This window comes from Hyperolius riggenbachi, chromosome 8, assembly GCF_040937935.1.
Source record: "Hyperolius riggenbachi isolate aHypRig1 chromosome 8, aHypRig1.pri, whole genome shotgun sequence".
Classification (NCBI taxonomy): domain Eukaryota; kingdom Metazoa; phylum Chordata; class Amphibia; order Anura; family Hyperoliidae; genus Hyperolius; species Hyperolius riggenbachi.
The window spans coordinates 140844749-140870359 of NC_090653.1; positions in this window are offsets into that span (position 1 = coordinate 140844749).

Here is a 25611-nt window from a genome sequence, read left to right on the forward strand (position 1 = left end):
ACACATATATATACACATATATATATACACGTACATACACGTACATACACGTACATACACGTACATACACGTACATACATTATACATACATGTACATACATGTACATACATGTACATACATGTACATACATGTACATACATGTACATACATGTACATACATATACATATACGTATGTATGTATGTATGTATATATATATATATATATATATATATATATATATATATATATATATATATATATATCAAGGGCGTAGCTAGAAATTACTGGGCGCCATAGCAAAAAAAATGTTATGGGCCCTCCCCCCCCCCCCACAGACCTCGGACCTCCCACCCAAACATTTCTCCACGACCCTCCACCCCAACATTACCACACCTCTCTAAGTACAGTATAAGTAGCCAGGTCTATAGGTGTCCCCAGAATAGGTGGTCAGGGGTATAGATGTCCCCAGAACAGGTAGCCAGGGTCAGAGATGTCCCCAGAACAGGTAGCCAGGGTTATATGTGCCCAGTATATGTAGGCAGGGGTACAGGGCCGGTTCTAGACTGGCAAATATAAGGGGGCAGTCAAAAAAGGGTAGTGGGCAACATGTTCGAGGACATTTTTTAAATGGGCGTGGCCATGATGTCATGTGGATGGAGCTAACTGTAATGTAGTTATACTAGCTAATGTAGTTACATAAAAAAAATATGAAGTAAATGCACATACCCACTTTTTTTCCTATCTCACCATTTTTAGATATAAATGCACATAATGACAGACAGCGGTTCCCCAGTAAATGCACATAAGAGACAGCCTTTCACCAGTAAATGCATGTAATGAGAGACAGCGTTTCCCCAGTAAATGCACATAATTAGAGACAGCTTTTCACCAGTAAATGCACATAATAAGAGACAGCTTTTCACCAGTAAATGCACATAATTAGAGACAGCTTTTCACCAGTAAATGCACATAATAAGAGACAGCTTTTCACCAGTAAATGCACATAATGACAAACAGCCAGTGTCCCCAGTATATGTAGCAAGGGATATATGTGCCCAGTATATGTAGCCAGAGGTATATGTCCCCAGTATATGTAGGCAAGGGTATATGTCCCCAGTATATGTAGTCAGGGGTATATGTGCCCAGTATATGTAGCCAGAGGTATATGTGCTCAGTATATGTAGCCAGAGGTATATATGCCCAGTATATGTAGCCAGAGGTATATATGCCCAGTATATGTAGCCAGATGTATATATGCCCAGTATATGTAGCCAGAGGTATATGTCCCCAGTATATGTAGCCAGAGGTATATGTCCCCAGTATATGTAGGCAGGGGTATATGTGCCCAGTATATGTAGTCAGAGGTATATGTGCCCAGTATATGTAGTCAGGGGTATATGTGCCCAGTATATGTAGTCAGGGGTATATGTGCCCAGTATATGTAGTCAGGGGTATATGTGCCCAGTATATGTAGTCAGGGGTATATGTGCCAAGTATATGTAGTCAGGGGTATATGTGCCAAGTATATGTAGTCAGGGGTATATGTGCCCAGTATATGTAGCCAGAGGTATATATGCCCAGTATATGTAGCCAGAGGTATATATGCCCAGTATATGTAGCCAGAGGTATATGTCCCCAGTATATGTAGCTAGAGGTATATGTCCCCAATATATGTAGGCAGGGGTATATGTGCCCAGTATGGCCTCAATTCACTAAGCTTATCTCCTGTCTTTAAGAACTCTTCTGAGCTGTTTCTACAGTTATCTCCATGTTGATAACTGTAGAAACTGCTCAGACGAGTTATTAAAGACAGGAGATAAGCTTAGTGAATTGAGGCCTATATGTAGGCAGGGGTATATGTGCCCAGTATATGTAGTTAGGGGTATATTTAATATGCCCAGTATATGTAGTCAGGGGTATATGTCCCCAGTATATGTAGCCATGGGTATATGTGCCCAGTATATGTAGTCAGGGTTATATGTGCCCAGAATATGTAGTCAGGGGGATATGTGCCCAGTATATGTAGTCAGGGTTACATGTGCCCAGTATATGTAGTCAGGGTTACATGTGCCCAGTATATGTAGCCAGGGGTATATGTGCCCAGTATATGTAGCCAGGGGTATATGTGCCCAGTATATGTAGCCAGGGGTATATGTGCCCAGTATATGTAGCCAGGGGTATATGTGCCCAGTATATGTAGCCAGGGGTATATGTGCCCAGTATATGTAGCCAGGGGTATATGTGCCCAGTATATGTAGCCAGGGGTATATGTGCCCAGTATATGTAGTCAGGGTTATTTGTGCCCAGTATATGTAGCCAGGGGTATATGTGCCCAGTATATGTAGTCAGGTCAGGTGTCCCTCCAGCAGAAGAGGAGCAGTGCCGTGGAGGTAGAGCTGTGGGATCAGCGGAGAAAGGGGGCCATCTCTCCCCCCTTCCCTCACCTTATGGTTCTCCCTCCCTCGCTGGCTCGCTCTCCCCTCCAGAAGTAAGTGCTGTGCGGGTGGCTGGCAGAGGGGCGGAACTTACCTCCATCTCGTCGCAGGCGCGGGATGATTTGCCACTAGTCTGGTCTGATCCAGACGAGAGCAGCAGCACCAGAACTTCCAGCGCTGGAGCGAGACAGAGTTAAGTTCCGCCCCTCTGCCAGCCACCCACACAGCACTTACTTCTGGAGGGGAGAGCAAGCAAGGGAGGGAGAGCCCTTAGGTGAGGGAAGGGGGGGGAGTGGGCCCCCTTCTCTGCCGCTGATCCCACAGGTCTCCTCCTGCACAGAGGGGCCCATTGGCAACTCTGCTGCGGGCCCCTGTGACGTAGGGCTTGGGCGGGCCCCATTGTAGAGAGAGAGAGAGAGAGATAGCCATCTGCCATCAAGTTCACCAACATGATCAACACTGCCAAAATCCAAGAACTGCTGACAAACTTTCATACCAACCTATATGAACCACACCAACAAGGTGTCAACCATGCAGTGAAGGACTTCAGCAACATCTTATATAACATGGCAGTACTCGCTGGCCTCAAGCAGACCAACTTTAAGAGATCCACAAATAAACAGTCCCAAAAATGGTTTGACAGTGAGTGCAAGGCTCTACGTAATTCTCTAAGGGCAGCCTCTAACCAAAAGCACAGAGACCCCAACAACCGGGACCTAAGGGAAGCCCATGACCACCTACAGAGGCAATACAAAGAAACCCTCAGGTGGAAAAAAACAAAACCATATCTCCTACAAACTCATTCTGGGAGAATTGGAACCATATTGGGACAAAGCCCAAGAAAAGCCCTCTTCACATCCAAAATGGCCATATCTGGCTCCACTACTTCAGGGACCTCTACAAAGACATCCCAGAAAATGCCCAAACCCTGGAACAGAAACAAAAAGCCGCAAAACTGAAGGACATGGAGGAGACAATCAAGGGCTTTCAACTCTCTGTATACACCAATCTCTGTGCAGGAAATAAGAGAAAGAACAAAGCTGATAAAATGTAATAAGGCTAGCAGTACCGATGGCATCCTGCCAGATGGCATCCTGCTCAGACATACAGTGGCTTGCAAAAGTATTCGGCCCCCTTGAAGTTTTCCACATTTTGTCACATTACTGCCACAAACATGAATCAATTGTATTGGAATTCCATGTGGAAGACCAATACAAAGTGGTGTACACGTGAGAAGTGGAACGAAAATCATACAGGATTTCAAACATTTTTTACAAATAAATAACTGCAAAGTGGGTTGTGCATAATTATTCAGCCCCCTTAGGTCTGAGTGCAGTCAGTTGCCCATAGACGTTGCCTGATAAGTGCTAATGACTAAATAGAGTGCACCTGTGTGTAATCTAATGTCAGTACAAATACAGCTGCTCTGTGACAGCCTCAGAGGTTGTCTAAGAGAATATTGGGAGCAACAACACCATGAAGTCCAAAGAACACACCAGACAGGTCAGGGATAACGTTATTGAGAAATTTAAAGCATGCTTATGCTACAAAAAGAATTCCAAAGCCTTCAAACATCCCAGGGAGCGCTGTTCAAGTGATCATTCAGAAATGGAAGGAGTATGGCACAACTGTAAACATACCAAGACAAGGCCGTCCACCTAAACTCACAGGCCGAACAAGGAGAGCGCTGATTAGAAATGCAGTCAAGAGGCCCATGGTGACTCTGGACGAGCTGCAGAGTTCTACAGCTCAGGTGGGGGAATCTGTCCATAGGACAACTATTAGTCGTGCACTGCACAAATTTGGCCTTTATGGAAGAGTGGCAAGAAGAAAGCCATTGTTAACAGAAAAGCATAAGAAGTCCAATTTGCAGTTTGCCACAAGCCATGTGGGGGACACAGGAAACCTGTGCAAGAAGGTGCTCTGGTCATATGTGACCAAAATGGAACTTTTGGCCAAAATGCAAAACGCTATGTGTGGAGGAAAACTAACACTGCACATCACTCTGAACACACCATCTTCACTGTCAAATATAGTGGTGGCAGCATCATGCTCTGGGGGTGCTTCTCTTCAGCAGGGACAGGGAAGCTGATCAGGGGTTGATGGGAAGATGTATGGAGCCAAATTCAGAGCAATCTTGGAAGAAAACCTCTTGGAAAAGACTTGAGACTGGGGCAGAGGTTCACCTTCCAGCAGGACAACGACCCTAAACATAAAGCCAGGGCAACAATGGAATGGTTTAAAACAAAACATATCCATGTGCTAGAATGGCCCAGTCAAAGTCCAGATCTAAATCCAATCTAAATCCAATCCAGAATCTGCAGCAAAATCTGAAAACTGCTGTTCACAAACTCTGTCCATCTAATCTGACTGAGCTGGAGCTGTTTTGCAAAGAAGAATGGGCAAGGATTTCAGTCTCTAGATGTGCAAAGCTGGTAGAGACATACCATAAAAGACTGGCAGCTGTAATTGCAGCAAAAGGTGGTTCTACAAAGTATTGACTCAGGGGGCTGAATAATTACGCACACCCCACTTTGCAGTTATTTATTTGTAAAAAAATGTTTGGAATCACGTATGATTTTCGTTCCACTTCTCATGTGTGCACCACTTTGTATTGGTCTTTCACGTGGAATTCCAATAAAATTGATGCAGGTTTGTGGCAGTAATGTGACAAAATGTGGAAAACTTCAAGGGGGCCGAATACTTTTGCAAACCACTGTACATGAGGCACTCGCAAGACTATTCAACCTTATCCTGAGTGCGGGCTCCTTTCCTCAGGCCTGGAGTGAAGGCCTCATAACACATATCCACAAGAATGGGGACAGATACGATCCAGCAAACTACAGTGGAATCTGTGTCAGCAGTACACTGGGGAAACTGTTTAACAGCATCATCAATAAAATGATCCTCTCCTTCCTCACACAGCAGGATGTACTCAGCAAAAGCCAAGCTGGGTTCATGCCAACCCACCGCCCAACCCACCACATCTACACACTGCACAGCCTTATCAAGACCCATGTCCACAGCTCACGCGGCAAAACACACACTTGCTTTGTGGATTTTAAGAAAGATTTTAAGAAAGTGTTTGACTCGGTGTGGCACCCAGGCCTTTTCCTAAAACTCAATTGAGTGTGTATTGCCTCATTATTGTCTATTTACACATGATTAGGGCCATCATGCCCGAAGTGTTTATAACTAGAGTTGGGCCGAACCTCCGATTTCAGGTTCGCGAACTTCCGCGGAAGGTTCGGTTCGCGTTAAAGTTCGCGAACCGCAATAGACTTCAATGGGGATGCGAACTTTGAAAAAAAAAATAATTATGCTGGCCACAAAAGTGATGGAAAAGATGTTTAAAGGGGTCTAACACCTGGAGGGGGGCATGGCGGAGTGGGATACATGCTAAAAGTCCCCGGGAAAAATCTGGATTTGACGCAAAGCAGCGTTTTAAGGGCAGAAATCACATTGAATGCTAAATGACAGGCCTAAAGTGCTTTCAAACATCTTGCATGTGTGTACATCAATCAGGTAGTGTAATTAAGGTACTGCTTCACACTGACACACCAAACTCACCATGTAACGCAGCGCAAACAGCTGTTTGTGTAGTGACGGCCGTGCTGGACTGGTGCGCACCATGGCGAGAGTGCAGGTTTTGGTGGCTTTACAGCCCATATGGTCGCCTGGCTGATGTAGCTGAATGACAGAACAGTGACTGTCCAGCTGATCAAATTTGGTCTGACCACAATTAGGCAACGACCTTATTATCGTGGGTGTGCCCCCCGAGACACTCATCTAGGCGCCGGTCATTGCTTCATTGTGATACGCAAGCCCCTTCACCACGGCAAGGTAATGATCACGAAGGGGAATGGGCGCATGTACATGCCTTTTCTTTTGTTGTTGCAGCTGCCCGCAGTGCAGCCAGAAAAATTAGGCAGTCATGTACACGCACCAGAAAAATTATTACAGCGGCCGCTGCTAGCAGCGGCCTAAAAAATTCAGCAATCCGCCTGGAGTCCCGGACCCTGTTGGTGGTGGCGGAGAAGGTAGTCAAGCGGCCTGCAGGCAGACATGCTGTGTGGAGGGACTGGGAGCGACTTAGTCTTCTTGGGGCAGGCCAGGCAGCCAGTCACACGGCGTGCAGGCAGAGATGCTGTGTGTGCGGGGACTGACTTAGTCTTGGGGCGGGCAGCAGCCCTCCGGGATCCATGCCTCATTCATTTTGATAAAGGTGAGGTACTTAACACTTTTGTGACTTAGGCGACTTCTCTTCTCTGTGACAATGCCTCCAGCTGCGCTGAAGGTCCTTTCTGACAGGACGCTTGCGGCAGGGCAGGAGAGAAGTTGGATGGCAAATTGGGACAGTTCTGGCCACAGGTCAAGCCTGCGCACCCAGTAGTTCAAGGGTTCCTCATCGCTGTTCACAGCAGTGTCTACATCCACACTTAAGGCCAGGTAGTCGGCTACCTGCCGTTCCAGGCGTTGGTGGAGGGTGGATCCGGAAGGGCTACGGCGAGGCGTTGGACTAAAGAACGTCCGCATGTCCGACATCACCATGAGATCGCTGGAGCGTCCTGTCTTTGACTGCGTGGACACGGGAGGAGGATTAGTGGCAGTGGTACCTTGCTGGCGTTGTGCCGTCACATCACCCTTAAAGGCATTGTAAAGCATAGTTGACAGCTGGTTCTGCATGTGCTGCATCCTTTCCACCTTCCGGTGAGTTGGTAACAGGTCCGCCACTTTGTGCCTGTACCGAGGGTCTAGTAGTGTGGCCACCCAGTACAGCTCATTCCCCTTGAGGTTTTTTATACGGGGGTCCCTCAACAGGCAGGACAGCATAAAAGACGACATCTGCACAAAGTCGGATCCAGTACCCTCCATCTCCTCTTGCTCTTCCTCAGTGACGTCAGGTAAGTCAACCTCCTCCCCCCAGCCGCGAACAATACCACGGGAAGGTTGAGCAGCACAAGCCCCTTGCGATGCCTGCTGAGGTTGTTCTCCTGCCGCTGTCCCCTCCTCCTCCTCCTCCTCCTCCCCCAAAGAAACACCTTGCTCATCATCCTCTGAGTCTGACTCGTCTTCTGCACACGACTTCTCTTCTTCCTCCTCCTCCCCCCTCTGTGCTGCCGCAGGTGTTGAGGAAACAGCTGGGTCTGATGAAAATTGGTCCCATGCCTGTTCCTGCCGTAACGGTTCCTGGTCATGCTCATTCACAGCTTCATCCGCCACTCTACGCACAGCACGCTCCAAGAAGTAAGCGTAGGGAATTAAGTCGCTGATGGTGCCCTCACTGCGGCTCACCAGGTTGGTCACCTCCTCAAACGGCCGCATGAGCCTGCATGCATTTTCCGTCAGTGTCCAGTTGTCGGGCCAGAACATCCCCATCTTCCCAGACTGTTTCATTCTACTGTAGTTGTAGAGGTAGTGGGTCACGGCTTTCTTCTGTTCTAGAAGCGGGAGAACATGAGCAGGGTCGAGTTCCAGCGAGTCGGGCTATCGCAAATGAGGCGTCTCACCGGCATGTTGTTTTTGCGCTGAATTTCCGCAAAGCGTGCCATGGCTGTGTAAGACCGCCTCAAATGCCCACAGAACTTCCTGGCCTGCTTCAGGACATTCGCTAAGCCAGGGTACTTTGCCACAAATCTTTGAACCACTAGATTCATGACATGTGCCATGCAGGGTATGTGTGTCAGCTTCCCCATATGCAAAGCGGCAAGCAGATTGCTGCCGTTGTCGCACACCACGTTGCCTATCTCCAGGTGGTGCGGGGTCAGCCACTCATCCACCTGTTTCTTAAGAGCAGCCAGGAGAGCTGCTCCAGTGTGACTCTCCGCTTTGAGACAAGACATGTCTAAGATGGCGTGACAGCGTCGTACCTGGCATGCAGCATAGGCCCTGCGGAGCTGGGGCTGTGTATCTGGAGAGGAGAACTGCCACTCAGCCAAGGAGGAGGAGGACAGCGAAGAGCATGTAGCAGGAGGAGAGGAGGTGGCAGGAGGCCTGCCTGCAAGCCGTGGAGGTGTCACAATTTGGTCCGCTGCGCCCTGCTTGCCATCGTTCACCACCAGGTTCACCCAATGGGCTGTGTAGGTAATGTAGCGGCCCTGCCCGTGCTTGGCAGACCAGGCATCCGTGGTCAGGTGTACCCTTGACCCAACGCTCTTCGCAAGAGATGACACCACTTGCCTCTCAACTTCACGGTGCAGTTGGGGTATGGCCTTTCTCGAAAAATAAGTGCGGCCTGGCATCTTCCACTGCGGTGTTCCGATGGCCACAAATTTACGGAAGGCCTCAGAGTCCACCAGCCGGTATGGTAACAGCTGCCGAGCTAACAGTTCCGCCACGCCAGCTGTCAGACGCCGGGCAAGGGGGTGACTGGCCGAAATTGGCTTCTTCCGCTCAAACATTTCCTTCACGGACACCTGACTGCTGCTGTGGGCAGAGGAGCAGGAACCGCTCAAGGGCAGAGGCGGAGTGGAGGAGGGTGCCTGTGAAGGTGGAAGGGAGAAAGCGGCAGAAGCAGATAATGCACCTGATGGAGGAGGAAGAGGAAAAGGAGGGTGGCTTTGCTTTTGTGTGCTGCTGCTGCTTTTGCTCAGGTGGCCATCCCATTGCTGTTTGTGCCTTTTCTCCAGGTGCCTTCATAAGGCACTTGTCCCTACGTGAGTGTTGGCCTTTCCACGGCTCAATTTTTGTTGGCAGAGCGAACAGATGGCTTTGGTCCGATCTGAGGCACACACATTAAAAAATTTCCACACCGCTGAGCCACCCTGGGATGTGGGCACTATGGGGACCTCAGCAGCTGATGCTGAAGGGCAAGTTGGCTGGCTGTACATAGGTGGCGATACATGGTGCCGGACTCTGCCACCAGCTGTTTCTGACGAAGAGCTGCCCCAGCTTCTTTCAGCAACTTCTCTCCTCCTACTACTCTCTGACTCCCCCTCTGAACTGTCCCCCTCTTCATCTCCTCTATTGGGAACATACAGAGGATCCCTATTACCGTCATCATCGTAGTCATCCTGCCCAGCTTCGCTTGCCTCAGACAAATCCAAACTTGCACCATCAGTAGGTCCTTCATCCTCCTGACACGTTACATCCATAGTGTTGCCGCGTAACTCAGACATATTAGCTGGTGAAAATTCATCTGGCTGTAACAACAATGGCTGTGCATCAGTGATTTCAACACTAAATAATTCTTGCGAAGTGTCAAATGCAGCGGAAGTGGTGCTAGTAGTAGCGCTGGTGGCTGAGCAAGATGAGGTGTTCTGTGTCGCTAAATACTCAACCACGTCCTGACAATCTTGGGAGGTGATGGGACGTGCCTTCTTCCGACCACTGTACTGTGGGCCAGGTCCACACGAAATTACATTTACACGACCTCGCGCAGACCTGCCGGGTGGCCTTCCTCTGGCTCTGGCACTACCTCTTCCTCTACCTGTTTTGTCCATATCGGGTATGCACGGAGTGGTATATCACACTGCGTGCACTCACGTAGGTAGGTGGGTTCACTTAACTGCACAGGTATGCGCACTGATGCGGTGGGTTCACTAAACAGAACAGGTATACAGTGGCGGGTTCACAGAACAGGTATGCAGTGGCAGGTTCACTGAACACAACAGGTATGCAGTGGCGGGTTCACTGAACAGGTATACAGTGGCGGGTCCACTGAACAGAACAGGTATGCAGTGGCGGGTTCACTAAACAGAACAGGTATGCAGTGGCGGGTTCACTAAACAGAACAGGTATACAGTGGCGGGTTCACTAAACAGAACAGGTATACAGTGGCGGGTTCACAGAACAGGTATGCAGTGGCAGGTTCACTGAACACAACAGGTATGCAGTGGCGGGTTCACTGAACAGGTATACAGTGGCGGGTTCACTAAACAGAACAGGTATACAGTGGCGGGTTCACTGAACAGGTATACAGTGGCGGGTCCACTGAACAGAACAGGTATGCAGTGGCGGGTTCACTAAACAGAACAGGTATACAGTGGCGGGTTCACTGAACAGGTATACAGTGGCGGGTCCACTGAACAGAACAGGTATGCAGTGGCGGGTTCACTAAACAGAACAGGTATACAGTGGTGGGTTCACTAAACAGAACAGGTATACAGTGGCGGGTTCACAGAACAGGCATGCAGTGGCAGGTTCACTGAACACAACAGGTATGCAGTGGCGGGTTCACTGAACAGGTATACAGTGGCGGGTCCACTGAACAGAACAGGTATGCAGTGGCGGGTTCACTAAACAGAACAGGTATACAGTGGCGGGTTCACTAAACAGAACAGGTATACAGTGGCGGGTTCACAGAACAGGTATGCAGTGGCAGGTTCACTGAACACAACAGGTATGCAGTGGCGGGTTCACTGAACAGGTATACAGTGGCGGGTCCACTGAACAGAACAGGTATGCAGTGGCGGGTTCACTGAACAGGTATACAGTGGCGGGTCCACTGAACAGAACAGGTATGCAGTGGCGGGTTCACTGAACAGGTATGCAGTGGGGGGTTCACAGAACAGGTATGCAGTGGTGGGTTCACAGCACAGGTATGCAGTGGTGGGTTCACTGAACAGGTATACAGTGGCGGGTCCACTGAACAGAACAGGTATGCAGTGGCGGGTTCACTGAACAGGTATACAGTGGCGGGTCCACTGAACAGAACAGGTATGCAGTGGCGGGTTCACTGAACAGGTATGCAGTGGTGGGTTCACAGAACAGGTATGCATTGGTGGGTTCACAGCACAGGTATGCAGTGGTGAGTTCAATGAACAGGTATACAGTGGCGGGTCCACTGAACAGAACAGGTATGCAGTGGCAGGTTCACTGAACAGGTATGCAGTGGTGGGTTCACAGCACAGGTATGCAGTGGTGGGTTCACAGCACAGGTATGCAGTGGTGGGTTCACAGCACAGGTATGCAGTGGTGGGTTCACAGCACAGGTATGCAGTGGTGGGTTCACAGCACAGGTATGCAGTGGTGGGTTCACAGCACAGGTATGCAGTGGTGGGTTCACAGCACAGGTATGCAGTGGTGGGTTCACAGAACAGGTATGCAGCCAGACAGGAACAAGTTAAGCCTAACTAATCTTTCCCTGAGAGACAGTCTGCAGCAGCTCGCCCTACTCTCACTAACGCAGGCAGCACACGAGTGACCGTAATGGCCGCCGCTGCCTGCCTTATACAAGGGGGGGTGGGGCTCCAGGGGCTAGTGTAGCCTAATTGGCTACACTGGGCCTGCTGACTGTGATGTAGAGGGTCAAAGTTGACCCTCCATGTGCATTATGGGGCGAACCGAACTTCCGCAAAGGTTCGCCTGCGGGACGCGAACGCGAACCACTGAAGTTCGCATGGAACCGTTCGCAGGCGAACCGTTCGGCCCAACTCTATTTATAACTGTATAGCTATTATGCACACAGTTTTCATAACTACAATAACTACAAATCAACTGCAGATGTTTACTAATCTGCTGTATGGCGCAGACATTAAGCGCACTATATGCACTCTTATACTCCTCGCCGTTTGATGTGTGGCGTGGGATCACTATGGCAACACGCACCTCAGCGCTACCCTTTTGCACCATCCCCCTTGTCCAACAGGCCCCCTCACATGTAGACACGGCATCGCATCACCTTGGCAACCATTACGGCCATAGGGCGGAAGTGATGCACCCGCCCTCTCCAGGCCGTGTCACAGCATTACCCTAACTACCAGTTCCCGATGGAACTGATGCATTCATAGGGCCGGGCTTGTCACCTTGACAACGTCCAATGCCACAACAATTTACGTAGACGGTAGAGGGCGGAAGGGATGTATCCGCCCTCTCTGGGCCGTTGCAACTAGCTATACGCGGCATCACTCGGGGGATTTAAGTAGCGATGTTGGGGACCTGATGTGATATGTTGGCCCGCACATTATGGGGCATTTTCAGGTACTTTACACTAGTGGACATCCGCATGTTAAATTGACAATGATCAACAAGGAGGCGTGGGTTTTCCCCACCCACCGGGTGTGGTGCATTTCCTGTCCCACCATGTATTTAAACATGAGCCTGACGTAGCACACTCAGCTTTGACTTAAGCTTTGAGGGATGATGATGGGGGGGCTTTTTGTAGATATTTTATGTAAAGCATTGTATATATTGTATAGCACCTTCTGAGGAAGCCCTTTTTAGGGTGAAATATGTTCATATCAAGGTTTTAATATACTTGTACAGCACTATGCACATTTGCTGACACGTCTCTCCACCCCTCATCCCTGCGCTCTGGGATTTAGCGGTGCGAGGTAGTACTCTGGGCCCTACCCTGACCGTCAGTGCCTGACATACAAGCTGGTTGTAACATCTGCAACTATGGCGGCTGCGGACATGCAGGGTATACCCGCAGCCACCTTTGTTCCCTGTTCTCAGGCCTCATCATTTCCGTTGGCGTCTAGCACGCCGGGAACGATACTTTTTGAGAAGATGTGCGCGCTGAAAAACCTGAGGGTTATCTTGTGCGGCACGCTAAGAGCGCCACGCCGAAAAAGGAGTGCGGCCATGGACCAGAATGTGGGTGTGGCCATGGGTGGTGACAAATTTTCATGAACTTAGCAATGTGGGACATTAGATTAGGACAGTGGTGGCGAACCTTTTGGAGGCCGAGTGCCCAAACTGCAACCCAAAAGTAACTTTATCGCAAAGTGGCAACAGCAATTTAAACTTCATACAAACGTTTAAACTTATACATGAACATTATGGAAAATCCAAGTTGAAAATAAACTTTGAAGATAAACAATTTCATTCATCCTACTCCTGAAAAATGTATTTTTTTTAGAACCTCCCAGTTTTATTTTCCGTTTTAAAAAGCTAAAAAGTAGGTTTAATGCTATTGTCTCATAGGATGATGATTCAGCTTTTCCCAGAGGCCCCCAACAAGACAAATTCAGCAATCATTAGGCCCCCCCAACAAGACAAATTTAGCAATCATAAGGGCCCCCAACAAATCATCAGGCTCCCAACAAGACACATTCAGCAATCTTGAGGCCCCCAACAAGACAAATTCAGCAATCATGATGCCCCCAACAAGACAAATTCAGCAATCATGAGGCCCCCAACAAATCATGAGGCCCCCAACAAGACATTCAGCAATCTTGAGGCCCCCCAAAAATCACGAGGCCTTCAACAAGACAAATTCAGCAATCATGAGGCCCCCAACAAGACAAATTCAGCAATCATGAGGCCCCCAACAAGACAAATTCAGCAGTCATAAGGCACATAAATAGACAGCATTTCGCATAAATAGGCAGAATGCCCCCTTAATATGGTAGACACCTCTCACCTGGCTTCTCAATTCTCCTCTACTCGCAACACTGTTTTTGGCTGGATTGGGGATGACGTGTGGGCTGAAAGGCCTTGCGGTGATGCTGTGGCCGGGCTGGCTGGCGGTGATGCTGTGCCCGGGCTGGCTGTTGGTGATGCTGTGGCCGGGCTGGCTGGCGGTGATGCCGTGGCTGGGTTAGCTGACGGTGATGCCGTGACCTGGCTGGCGGTGATGCTGGGCTGTGCTTGGCTGGTTGAAGTAAATGCTGCCCCCTAGTTTAGGTAGCGCCAGGAACCCCCAGGTTATGAAGTGACAAGGACCCCCCCCAGTAAGTTAGTGACAGGGGACCCCCAGGTTAGGAAGTGACAGGGACCCCCCAGGTTAGGCAGTGACAGGGACCCCTTTAGGCAGTGAGTGACAGGGACCCCTTTAGGCAGTGAGTGACAGGGGCCCCGTTAGGCAGTGACAGGGACCCCTTTAGGCAGTGAGTGACAGGGACCCCTTTAGGCAGTGAGTGACAGGGACCCCTTTAGGCAGTGACAGGGAGCCCTTTAGGCAGTGAGTGACGGACCCCCATTAAGGCAGTGAGTGACAGGGACCCCTTTAGGCAGTGAGTGACAGGGAGCCCTTTAGGCAGTGAGTGACGGACCCCCAGTTAGGTAGTGAGTGACAGGTGCCCCCTCCCTCCCTCTCTCTAGCCACCGCTCTTCCCCCATCACCTTGCAGCAACTTCAGACCTCGACCCGACCAGTAAGTGCAGGCGCCGGACGCACCCGCTCTATATGCGGAAGTGATGTCACTTCCGCATATCAGTGCGGTGTGCTAGGTCCTAGCGCCCGCACTATTAGTCGCCGCCTGATCAAGGTCTGACGCGGCGGTCAGGAGGGGGTGAGCGGCGGCTACAGGGGGGTGATCGGCAGCCAGGGGGGGCAGCGGGTGGCCAGGGGGAGGCAGCGGCACCCCCCTGGCTCTATGTGCGGATGCCCATGTTCTGCCTATCTGACCTTAGTTGCTGAACCTCTGCCTGATTACTCACTATACTTCTGCCTCACGTTTCTGTACTGTATTCGCCTTTCAGTTGCCAAACCTTGCCTGTCTGACCTCTCTACTCACCAGTGGGCCCTTGCCACTGGTGAGGTGCTCTTTTGATTAAATACCCACCAGCTCCTCTGGTGAGGTTTAGTTAATGTTATACTACTGTAGTTGCAGCTAGTACCCACCAGCTCCCCTGGTGAGGTCTAGCAGTGTTTCAGATAGTACTCACCAGCTTCTCTGGTGAGATCTATCCATTTATCCACTGTTGCACCAAATACTTTACACCTCTGTTTCTCAGCTGTCTATACTTACATGGTGATACTGCAGATCACCACATAATCGGGTATAGAGTCTGTATTATTGGTGATTCTGCAGATCACACAATAATCAGACGTCTGTGTGCTACACCAATCGTTACACTGGTCAGTGGTAGTCCTCCTAGCCCTTGACCCTCCTCCGCTGCCTTGGTGTACTTAATCTACCCCTTGTGGGATAGCTACACCCCACTTACATCTAAGTGGGGGGGGGGTCAGCAATGACTCCCACTAAGACATACCTTGGGTAGTGTTCCCCTACTTGGGAAAGTCCACCGTATACACCCCACTTTATATATGTGGGGTGTCAATCAACCATTTGGTGACTGTCATTTGAGGTTTACTCCACCTCTGTCATATACCTATAAGGCTTGTCTGTTTTAGACTATTTGTGTGTATTTATTTCCCTGGTATCTATTCATTCGGCCAGTGTTTGTTAGTTTTTATATTTGCAAGCCTCCCGGATTCTCTTTTTTTTTACTTCACATTTAACTGCTTCCCCTCCCCTGGGATGAGTAATTATGTCCCTAAAAAAATCTCATATTTCTTTGCAGGGACATAGCTACTACGTCCCTTCCTGCTCACGGTTCACATTCATTGATCTAAGTCCCCATGTGAATGACCACCGCTGTCTTTGAGAAGGCGCCGCCATTCACAAAAAACGATACGTACACATCCACACATTACTTCCTCTTTGCGTAGTAATGCTACGCACAGGGAAGTTATGCACGAGGACATCTTGTGGCCAAATAGTAAAATTACATCTACACCCTTTTTTCAGTAAAATACATGTTTAATTTTTATAATACATAGTTACCATAGGGACTTTTTAAAATGTGTGTCAACAGGGTGTATTACTGTTACTTTTTAAGCAATGGGCATGTAATTAGGGATAGATGCAAAATTGAAAAAATGCACTTTTATTTCTAAATAAAATATTAGCGCCATACATTATACTAGGGAAAAAATTTAAATGTTGCAATAACTGGAACAAATGGGCAAATAAATTGTGTAGGTTTTTATTGTGGTAGCATGTATTATTTTTAAAACTGTAATGCCAAAAACTGAGACATAATGAATTTTTTTCTTATTTTTCCTCCTAAAACACATTTCGAGTAAAATAATTCTTAGCAAAAAATGTACCCCAGAAAGAAAGCCTAATCAGTGGCGAAGAAAAACAAGATATAGATTGTTTTGTTGTGATAAGTAGTAATAAAGTTATAGGTGAATGAATGAATGAATGAATGAAGGAGCGACGACTAGTGTTGGGCGAACAGTGTTCGCCACTGTTCGGGTTCTGCAGAACATCACCCTGTTCGGGTGATGTTCGAGTTCGGCCGAACACCTGACGGTGCTCGGCCAAACCGTTCGGCCATATGGCCGAACTAAGAGCGCATGGCCGAACGTTCCCCGAACGTTCGGCTAGCGCTGTGATTGGCCGAACGGGTCACGTGGTTCGGACCCGAACGCGCTCTGATTGGCCGAACTGTCACGTGGTTCGGGTAAATAAATACCCGAACCACGTCATATCTCCGCCATTTGTCTGTGGGTTTAGCTTTGGGTAGGCAGGCAGGGTAGTTCGCGCTCCAGCCACGCTAGCCAGGGTCCCCCCCAGTCATTGTGTGTCGCTGCTGGGAATAGTAGTACACCGCTCGCTCAGCATTCTGTTTACTGCCACTCTGTGTACCTCGCTCAGCCACACTATATAGCATTCTGTTTACTGCCACTCTGTGTCTGCTGGGAATAGTAGTACACCGCTTGCACAGCCACACTATATAGCATTCTGTTTACTGCCACTCTGTGTACCTCGCTCAGCCACACTATATAGCATTCTGTTTACTGCCACTCTGTGTCTGCTGGGAATAGTGGTACACCGCTCGCTCAGCCACACTATATAGCATTCTGTTCACTGTTCTGTGTCTGCTTGGAATAGTGGTACACCGCTCGTTCAGCCACACTATATAGCATTCTGTGTACTGTTCTGTGTCTGCTGGGAACAGTAGTACACCGCTCGTTCAGCCACACTATATAGCATTCTGTGTACTGTTCTGTGTCTGCTGGGAACAGTAGTACACCGCTCGCTCAGCCACACTATATAGCATTCTGTTCACTGTTCTGTGTCTGCTGGGAATAGTGGTACACCGCTCGCTCAGCCACACTATATAGCATTCTGTTCACTGTTCTGTGTCTGCTGGGAATAGTGGTACACCGCTCGCTCAGCCACACTATATAGCATTCTGTTTACTGTTCTGTGTCTGCTGGGAATAGTGGTACACCGCTCGCTCATCCACACTATATAGCATTCTGTTCACTGTTCTGTGTCTGCTGGGAATAGTGGTACACCGCTCGCTCAGCCACACTATATAGCATTCTGTTCACTGTTCTGTGTCTGCTGGGAATAGTGGTACACCGCTCGCTCAGCCACACTATATAGCATTCTGTTTACTGCCACTCTGTGTACCTCGCTCAGCCACACTATATAGCATTGCGTACTCTGCCAGTCAGTGTGTATATTGCTGGGATCAGTAATACTCCACTCACCGTCAACCACTATATGAGCTCAACATGAGTTCCCCAGAGACCTCCGCTGTGAGCAGCACTCCCAACAACAGCAACAGCCAACGCCCCACGCAAGCTATAACATCCACCCCAGCAGCCAGTGGTCAGCAGCAGCCCTCCCCGGAGGAGAACGTTGTGTCCATCAGTCCGTCGCCAGAGCGATTAATGAGGGCTGCCATTGAGGAGATGATGGGGCCTGATGTGGAGGAGGAGGTCTGGCTCAGGCCAGCATCCCAAGTTAATGTTGAGGACGATGAGGGGTCTGTGTCTGGGGATGTTGGGGTGGCAGAGGTGGTGGGTGGGTCAGACTCAGGAGAAGAGTTGTATGATGAGGATGATGATCGGGACCATCTGTATGTGCCTCAGAGTCCGACCCCGGAAAACATGTTGTATCGTGTGTTTAGGTACTAAAATCTGCGTTCCCTCCCAGTAGTGTTGGGCGAACAGTGTTTGCCACTGTTCGGGTTCTGCAGAACATCACCCTGTTCGGGGTGACTATATAGCAGACTATATAGCATTGTGTTTAATGCCACTCTGTGTACACGGCTCAGCCACACTATATAGCATTGTGTTTACTTCCACTCTGTGTCTGCTGGGAACAGTAGTACACCGCTCACCCGCCACTGTATAGCATTGTGCTCTGTGTCACTGCTGACAATAGTGGTACACCGCTCACCCACCACTGTATAGCATTTCTGTACTGCCACTGTACTGCTGCCAGTCAGCGTGTACTTTAAGGATAAGTGAAATGAGGAAGAAATCCGGTGAAAGAGGGAGGGGCAAGGGAAGAGGTGTTTCCCCTGACGGTTCACGTACAGGCCACAGGGGAGCACCCAAGAAAACCCACTCAATACTGCCCATGTTGTCCAGGACAACAACCCTCACAGATCCAAAAGAACAGGACCAGATAATTACTTGGATGACCTCTCAAGCGTCCAGCAGTGGGTTAAGCAGCACCAGCACATCACGCACGAGGTCCGAGTCCTCAGCCAGTTAAAGTCTGGGCTTTCTTTGAAGACTGCACTGAGGATGTTACCATGGCGATTTGCAAGGTGTGCAAGACCCGCCTGAGCAGGGGGAAAAGTATTAACAACCTCTCCACCACCAGCATGAGCCGCCACATTCTATCCAAACATCCCACTCTGTGGGCAAACGCGGCAGGACAGGGTACCACCAGCAACACTGCCTCCCTTGGGTTCACCAGACTCACCACCAGACCCGCCTCAGCAGCAGCAGTAGCCCAGCCATTGCGTGGTTCACAACATTCACAAACATCAGACGATGCTGACACTGTCACTTTCCGGACTAGTGCTCTTGAGGTCTCCCAGTGTTCATCAAACACAACAACCAACAGCCCTTCGGTGTGCAGCGCTACGGTTGAGTTGTCTGTTTCTGAGATGTTTGAGCACAAGAGGAAATTGCCAGCAAATGACCCCCGGGCCGTGGCAGTAACAGCCAGCCAGCATAGCCAAGCTTCTGGCCTGCGAAATGCTGCCATATCGAGTGGTGGAGACAAACAGCTTCAAGGGCATGATGTCAGTGGCCATCCCACGTTACGTGGTTCCCAGCCGCTACCACTTTGCGCGCTCTGCAGTGCCTGAGTTGCATGAGCACGTGGTCAGCTAAATAACCCGAAGCTTGAAGAATGCCGTTGCCTGCAAGGTTCACCTCACCACTGACACCTGGACGAGTGCGTTCGGCCAGGGTCGATACATCTCCCTTACCGCGCACTGGGTGAACCTTGTGGAGCCTGGCAGCGATTCCTCACCTGCTACGGCGCGGGTGTTGCCCACGCCGCAAACAGCTGGATAACAACAGCAGCACCTACCTCTCTGACTCCTTCTCCTCCAACGCATCTCAAAGCTGTACCTCATCCGGAAATGCTAACCCAGCACCAGCAGCAGTAGGATCGTGGAAGCAGTGCAGCACAGCTGTTGGCATGCGTCAGCAAGCGTTGCTGAAGCTGATCTGCCTTGGGGATAAGCAGCACACAGGGGAGGAAATTTGGAGGGGAATAAAGGAACAGACGGATTTGTGGCTGGCACCGCTGGACCTGAAACCGGGCATGAAGCTAGACACCTGGCACGAACTGGCAATGTACGCAATAGAGGTGCTGGCTTGCCCGGCAGCCAGCGTTATGTCGGAACGCTGTTTCAGTGCTGCCGGAGGCATCATCACAGATCGGCGTATCCGCCTCTCCACAGAAAATGCAGACCGTCTGACTCAAATTAAAATGAATCAATCCTGGATTGGAAACGACTACGCAACACTCCTGGACCCCAACCAAGTAACATGACCGATGAACATCTGGGATGGTTTAGCGTTTCCGGTCCCTGTTTATTGAACCTCTCATCTGTATTACATTTATGACTGCATGGCGGCAAAAAGCATTGCTGCTATATCCGCACGCTTTTTGTCCTCATGCAAGGCCTGGGTTGTTGTGTCTCACAAAGCGTGGCCTTCTCCTCCTGCGCCTCCTCCTGTTCCATCACGTGTGCTGCTGCTGCTGCTGCTGCTGGGTTAGCGTTGCCGCGTGGTCCCTGTTTATTGAACCTCTTATCTTTATTACATTTATGACTACATGGCGGTACAAAGCATGCTATCCGCACGCTTTTTGTCCTCATGCAAGGCCTGGGTTGTTGTGTCTCACAAAGCGTGGCCTTCTCCTCCTGCGCCTCCTCCTGTTCCATCACGTGTGCTGCTGCTGGGTTAGCGTTGCCGCGTGGTCCCTGTTTATTGAACCACTTATCTTTATTACATTTATGACTGCATGGTGGTACAAAGCATGCTATCCGCACGCTTCTTGTCCTCATGCAAGGCCTGGGTTGTTGTGTCTCAAAGCGTGGCCTTCTCCTCCTGCGCCACCCTCCTCCTGTTCCATCACGTGTGCTGCTGCTGGGTTAGCATTACCGGTCCCTTTTCCTGGAACCTCTTATATGTATTACATTTATGACTGCATGCCGACAAAAAGCATGTTACCTGTGCAAAGAAAACAGACATTTCCCGCATTTAAAAGACAGTTTTCCCTTTGAAACTTTAAAATCGATTTTCTCAAAAACTATAAGCTCTTTTTGCTAAATTTTTTTTTCCTCTTGTACCCACTCCCAAGGTGCACATACCCTGTAAATTTGGGGTATGTAGCATATAAGGAGGCTTTACAAAGCACAAAAGTTCGGGTCCCCATTGACTTCCATTATGTTCGGAGTTCGGGTCGAACACCCGAACATCGCGGCCATGTTCGGCCTGTTCGGCCCGAACCCGAACATCTAGATGTTCGCCCAACACTAGCGACGACAGGTGAAAATTGCTCTGTTTTTTTAAGTGGAAAAACCCTTGGAGGTAAAGTGATTAAAGCTTATGTCAATAAAAACATTTTGTAAACATATTTATATTGTCATCCCTGCGAGGAAAGTCCACCCTGATCTCTCTTTTTAATTAGTTTTAATCTAATGTATACTTGTTTGTGCCTGTGTTAGCATTCATTTGAAAAGTCCGCTTGGAAAAAAAAAAAAAAGAGCGCCAGATATAGTCAAGATTTTTTTCAGCTATAAGGGCACTGGATATAGCTGAGATTTTTTATTTTTTGGGCTATAAAAGCGCACTATTTATAGAATCAGAATTAATTTATTTTCGTCAAGTAAGTTTGCACCTACAAGGAATTTGTCTTGGCAGTTGCTTCCAGGCGAACTTCGGTGGTTCGCGTTCGCCAAGAGCAAGCAAACTTTTCCAGAAGTTCAATTCGCCCCATAATGCTCTATTGAGCAGAACTTTGACCCTCTACATCACAGTCAGCAGGCACATTGTTGCCAATCAGACTGCACTCACTCCTGGACACCCCCCCCCCCTTATAAAAGGCAAGGTGCTTGTGCCGTTTTACTCACTAGTCTGCCTGCACTAATTAGTTAAGGGACAGCTGCTGACTCTGCTATGGAGAGTTTAGTTAGGCTCTTATAGGCTTGTTCCTAGCTAATTGTTATTACTCCTTTCCTCCCTCACTCCCTCCTCCTCCTCCTCCCTCACTCCCTCCTCCCGGAGGGAGGAGGGTCTCATCTTCCAGGGAATTGTAGAATTTCAAAAGCTAGCTTATATACCTTGGCCAGGAATTGAACCCAGGTCTTGGCTAGGAATTGAACCCAGGTCTGAAGGCTTGGTAGTCAGCTCTCCTACCACTACCATTGGTACAATAGTTAAGCTTTTAAAACAGGCAGGAACAATTGAGAGTTCTAGAGATGCTTTGAATAGGTCTGTGAATACAGGCACTAATTGATCGTCACAGAATTTCAAGCATTTCGCAGAGACAGTGTCTGGCCCCATTGCTTTCTTAGTGTTTTGTCTTTTGAAGAGTCTATTTACATCTGATTGGCGTATTGTTAGAGCATGCACATCTGGGGACAGGTTAGCAGATTGTGTCTGGTCTGCCGTGTTGTGTAGATACTGAGGCACCACAGGGGGTGGAGACGTTGGCTGGCTGGAGGAGTGCTCAGTTTGCCTGTTGCACAGATGTAAGTTATGCAGACTGGCTTGGTGTGTTTGACTTTTGTTGGTAGTGTCAAACCTGCAATAAAATGTATTCAGGTAATTTGCAAGCTGCAGGTTGTGTAGTGAGGGGGGAGATTTCTTCCTGTAGTTTGTAATTTCATGTAGAGATTTCCATATTGTGGATGAGTCGGCGTTGGAACATTTTTCCTCAACTTTTTTTAGAATAATCTTTTTTTTGCGTCGGTAATGGCTCTCTGCAGTTTGTATTTCACAGCTTTGTAGAGGACTTTATCGCCTGTACGATATGCCCTTTCTTTATTGAGGCGCAGCTTCCTAAGATGTGATGTAAACCAGGGTTTATCGTTATTGTACCTGGTGCACTTTGTGTGGGGATACAGGACTCTTCTTTGTAAAAAATGTTTGGAGTCATGTATGATTTTCGTTCCACTTCTCACGTGTACACCACTTAGTATTTGTCTTTCACGTGAAATTCCAATAAAATTGATTCATGTTTGTGGGAGTAATGTGACAAAATGTGGACTTCAAGGGGGCCGAATACTTTTGCAAGCATATATATATATATCTCCATTCATCCTTCTTTGGATCCCGATCAAATGTCCTGTTGAAAAATAAATGATGGTCCAACTAAATGCAAACTGGATGGAATAACATGCAGCTGCAAGATGCTGTGGTAGCCATGCTGGTTCAGTATGCCTTCCATTTTGAATAAATCCCCAACAGTATCATCAGCAAAGCACCCCCACACCATCACACCTCCTCCTCCATGCTTCACGGTGGGAACCAGGCATGTAGAGACCATCCGTTCGCCTTTTCTGCATTGCACAAAGGAACGGGGGTTGGAACCAAAAATTTCAAATTTGGACTCATCAGACCAAATCACAGATTTCCACTGGTCTAATGTCCATTACTTGTGTTCTTTAGCCTAAACAAGTCTCTTTTGCTTGTTGCCTGTCCTTAGCAGTGGTTTCCTAGCAGATATTCTACCATGATGGCCTGATTCACAAAGTCTCCTCTTAACAGTTGTTCTAGAGAGGTCTGCTGCTAGAACTGTGTGTGGCGCGTTGACCTGGTCTTTAACCTGAGCTGCTTTTAACCTGTGATTTCTGAGGCTGGTGACTCAGATGAACTTATCCTCTGCAGCAGAGGTGACTCTTGGTCTTCCTTTCCTGGGGTGGTCCGCATGTGAGCCAGTTTCTTTGTAGCGTTTGATGGTTTTTGAGACTGCACTTGGGGACACTTTCAAAGTGTTCCCAATTTTTCAGACTGACTGACCTTCATTCACTTAAAGTAATGATGGCCACTCGTTTCGTTTTCTTTACTTAGCTGCTTTTTTCTTGCCAGAGTACAAATTCTAACAGTCTATTCAGTAGGACTATCAGCTGTGTATCCAGCGGACTTCTCCACAATGCAACTGATGGTCCCAACCCCATTTATAAGACAAGAAATCCCATTTATTAAACCTGACAGGGCACACCTGTGAAGTGAAAACCATTTCAGGGGACTACCTCTTGAAGCTCATCAAGAGAATGCCAAGAGTGTGCAAAGCAGTAATCAAAGCAAAAGGTGGCTACTTTGAAGAACCTAGAATATGACATATTTTCAGTTGTTTTACACTTTTTGGTTATGTTATATACTTCCACATGTGTTAATTCATAGTTTGGATGCCTTCAGTGTGAATTTACAATGTTCATCGTCATGGAAATAAAGAAACAATTTTGAATGAGAAGGTGTGTCCAAACTTTTGGTCTGTACTGTGTACATAAATATAAAAGGAGGATCTTCTAAATATTGATTTCATTTCTTTTTTTGTGGTGCCCAAATGTATGCACCTGCCTAATTTTGTTTAAAGTGGACCCAAATTAAAAATACAAGATTTCAGAAATAAAATCTATTTTCTAAATTATAATAATAAATAGCAGCCTTTTTTCAGCTGCATGATGACAAATATAAAATATTATACATTTATTGGAGGAACCCCTCCCTTCCTTTCAAATTGCAAGGGATTTTTCCGGCAAACTGGTGGAGTAGATGGTGTCCGGCAATGGAGGAATTGCTAATGGCTGCCCCCAGTATAACCCTAGCTATGAAAAGAGAAGGGTGAAAAGCATGCTCTGAAATGATCATAGGTTTGAAGGAGTGTTTATCTTTGTATGTGTCAAAGTGGTGCAACTAAATATTTTTAATTAAAAAATGTTTGGTTTGGGTCCGCTTTAAACAATTATTGCACACTTTCTGTAAATCCAATAAACCTAATTTCACTTCTCAAATATCACTATGTGTGTCTCCTATATGATATATTTAACAGACTTTTTATCATAACAACCAACGATTTATACAGGAAAATCATGACGATTAACAAGGTTGCACAAACTTTTGCATGCCACCAGTGGTGCTCAAATACCCCTTTTTAAAATTCGAGTTTGGTCGAATTCGAATAGTAAATTATTCGAGGTTCCTCCTCCTCCTCCTCCTCCTCCTCCTCCTCCTCCTCCTCCTCCTCCTCCTCCTCCTCCTCCTCCTCCTCCTCCTCCTCCTCCTCCTCCTCCTCCTCCTCCTCCTCCTCCTCCCTATTCGAGTCGGTATTCGAGCTAACTATTCGAGCTGACTATTCGAATTGGCCTTACATAGCTTCCAACACTTGTTTTGAGGGTGAATGATGCAAGAAACCTCTTTTTTTCCAAGTAACAACAGCAAGTGATTATGTGGGGATGTTCCTTTAAAAAAAAATGTGGAAAGAGAAGTTGTGTCCTTAATTTTGTTCAGTAGTGTTACTGTATATTCTCCTCCTCCTCCTCCTCCTCCTCCTCCTCCTCCTCCTCCTCATAGCTGGTGGGCGCACGCATGTTGGAAGCGCCATTGTATGTGCTCCCTGGCAGTGGAAACACAAAGACAGCAGGAGGTAAATTCAGCAGCAGGAGGAGGAGGATGAGTGTGTGGCAGCAGGCAGTCAATGAGGCAGGCAGCTCGCCGTGACATAATAGCCCTGGTACCTAGCGGTGATACCAGGGCTGTAAATAAACACAACAGGAGGTCCCAGACAGCGGTCGTGCAGCCCACATTGTGTCCAATACACAACTGGGACAACACAGTTTTCAACCCGGGCACCTCAGAAAAATTAAACCTTTTTTTTTTTTTATGGTTTTTTGGTTTTTGGTTTTGCAACCAATATAGCTATTGTTTGACGTAATAGCTGGTGGCAGAGTGGCAGCAGAAGGTAAATCATCTGTGTACCCTGGCAGTGGGAAACACAGACAGACAGCAGCAGCAGGAGGAGGAATGGAGGAGTAGGCGAGCAGCTATTGTTTGACGTAATAGCTGGTGGCAGAGTGGCAGCAGAAGGTAAATCATCTGTGTACCCTGGCAGTGGGAAACACAGACAGACAGCAGCAGCAGCAGCAGGAGGAGGTATGGAGGAGCAGTGTGAGTGTGGCAGCAGGTAGGCAGCGTGACATAATAGCCCTGGTACCTAGCGGTGATACCAGGGCTGTAAATAAAC